Source organism: Gossypium hirsutum, chromosome D05 (assembly GCF_007990345.1).
Source record: "Gossypium hirsutum isolate 1008001.06 chromosome D05, Gossypium_hirsutum_v2.1, whole genome shotgun sequence".
Classification (NCBI taxonomy): Eukaryota; Viridiplantae; Streptophyta; class Magnoliopsida; order Malvales; family Malvaceae; genus Gossypium; species Gossypium hirsutum.
Window position 1 is genome coordinate 27,915,601 of NC_053441.1, and position 3,117 is coordinate 27,918,717.

A 3,117-nucleotide genomic window follows, 5' to 3' on the forward strand; every position below is an offset into this window, starting at 1 on the left:
TTTTGTTCAATCGTTCTTAAAAAAATCAAAAGATAGATTACAGTCTTGACCATCTTCAAAATCCTGAAGTTCCTCTAAACACATATCTTGTTCAAAATAAGATTTTGAGTCAGTAGCAGTGTCGTTCATATCATTGATATCCAGAGACCTATTATAGGAATAAAAGGAGACCCAAGGAATAAATGAATTTAAGAATGATTAGTTGTGTAGTATGAGTATGAATGAATGAGATAGTGAAGTGTTTGTCAAATGGGACTTAAAATGCATTGTTTTCATTGAAATAAAGATAACATATATGCGCCTTTTTCACAAAAGGATCTCTATTATTCCCAGACTTAGATCAATAGGTATGTTCTAAATATCACTCTGAAATGGTCCTAAAAACTATGGGGATCTCCTCCACAGTCCAGTTGTTCAAAACACTTCCGAGGATATGAGCATAAATTCCTGATAGGTTTTTCTTTTTTAGTTCCCTCTTCAGATGCACAAACATCTTTCCCTTCCAAACCATTGATATCTTGAAAGAATTCCAGCTCTTTGTTATCCATCAGGCTCTGTACTAGAGTTTTAAACTTGACACACTTTTAGATTTTATAAAATTTATTGCATGCAATAAAATATAATGTTAATGAATGGAAAATATGCATGCAAAAAGGCGTTGATTCTAGTTCATTTCCATTAGAACAACTTTACTAGAAATCGAGTTTTTTTTACATAAAACGGTTACTTCCACTTTATCAAGAAATCCCTTTTCCATGACAAACTCTCTATTTAGCAACCGAACGTGAATCAACAACCTTTTCTATGATAAAAATGTAATTCAATCACAACCAAAACAAGACGACATAAGTCAATACATTTCATACGAAGCTAGAATTCAAAGCAAACAATAAATAAAAAATAGAGCACCTATTCGAGTGACCATTAGAGTTTGGTATGGTTCTACCTAGGGTAGGATTTTAGGCTCATTATATGTGGTTCAGTTCTAAAGTAAGGGTACCTGAATTGGCAGATTCCGTAATCCTCACTCATTATAAGCTCATATGGACCGAGTTCAGTTCAAGGGAATACATTTCCCTATAGCTATACGGAGATGAAGATCTTACGAAGACATAGGTATGGATATATCCCGAAAGTAATCTACAATCCAATACGAAGGTGAAGATCTCACGAAGGAATAGCTTCTCACTCCCACTTAAGAAGGGCAAAATAGAAAGATTATGCGATGCAATATGCGTAAATATACCAAAAGACTCAAACCAATAAAGCAAACATATCATTACGTAACAAAATGATGAATACCAAAAAAATGACTGATGAAATGCAACGAAAGGATCGTAAATTTAAATGAAATTATCATTTTTTGACAAAAAGACCAAAAGCGATCAATTTGTGGCTTAACTCTCTTATTTTGTCCCTAGTGGAGTCGCCAAGTTGTCAAAACTTTTTTTTGAAATCGACTTTTTATTTTAAAAAAATGAAAATGGGAGTCGCCATCAATCCTTTTTTTATGATGTGTGATCGGGTCACCTCGTAAATTGATTGCTTTAATAAACGGTTTGATTCACTAAAACGAAGATTTTTTGCCTACAAAATTTAGGAAACGGGTTCAGGAGTCAGTTACGCACGATGAAGGATTAGCACCCTCGTAACGCCCAAAATTGGTACCTAGTTGATTAATTAAAGTCTTAGTGTCAAAAGTTGAAAATTTGAAAAGAGTTTAAAAATGAGATCCCTCTTTGTATCAATGTATTTTTAGTAAAATCTCTTAAATAAATCCAAACGTGTAAAAGGACATCTTATCTCGAAGTAACAAAAAGGCTATATCCCGTAAGTTAGGATAAGACATCTCGAATCCTCGAAAATAAGCTTTCCCTTTATTTTATTATTTAATCAAATCTCATGTATTTTAATTTTAAAAGGATATTCGGCCATCTAGGTTCAACGAGAAAATCGAAACCCCGTAACTTAGGGTATGACTTCTCGAATCTCCAAATGCAGAACATTACCTATTTTTTAAAAATTTCCTGTTTTATGTATTGGATAAAAATTAATGCGACACTTAAAATAATATACATTTAATTTATTCGGGTATGGTATAAAAAAACGGCTAAAAAGTAAGAAAGAAAATGTCATGCTTAGCGAGTAATGATAATGCGACATAAATTTGTAGTAATAATGCCATAATATGCATAATAAAACATAAAATACAACAACAATAATAAATCATGATACTAATATACATAATAGAACAATGATAATAATGAAAATGATAATAATAATAATAATAATAATAATAATAATAATATTATTATTAAATAAATAAATAATTTTTAGAGTTTATAAAAAAGTAATAAATAAGTAAGTAAATAAATAAATAATGGAGTAATAATAACAATAACAAAACATAAAATAAAATAAAACTATATAAATATAAAAGAAAATAAAAATGAGTAAAAAGAATGCACAATAAATGGAAAATACAAGCCAATTTGAAATACAAAAAAAAATAAAGGAGATAATAAGTAAAGAAATAAATAAATAAGTGAATACAAATAAAAGTTTGATTAAAAATTGAAAATAAATAAATAAATAAATCAAAAATAATAATAAATGAAACAGTTTAAAATAATAAAAAAATTTGAAGTTAAATAGACTAATGATTGAATTGAAATCGGAATGAAATTAGGGTACAGATTATAAATTATAAAAAAATAATAAAATAGAAATAAGGATAAAAATAAAATGCGCTAAAAATAACAGGGGCTAAATGGGAAATTATTCTCTGTCCCCAAAACGACATCGTTCATTTAAGGACTAAAATGAAATAAATTTAAAATTATAGGATACAAATAAAAAACGAAAAAGGACTGGATTAAAAAAACTAAAAAATCGGAAGGGCTAAATGCTCAAATAACCCATACGCTAAGAAACCACGTGGATCCTAGCTTTCAGGTTGGGTCAGACGCGGGTCGCGTCAAAACGAAGCAGTTTTGGCGTCTGTTAGCACTAGCCCAAAATGGTGCAGTTTCGTAGGGCCTATTTAACTCAAAAAAATTTAATTTTTTTTTTTCATTTTTGCTTTCTTTTAAAAAAAACTAAAATCTTCCTTCCTTT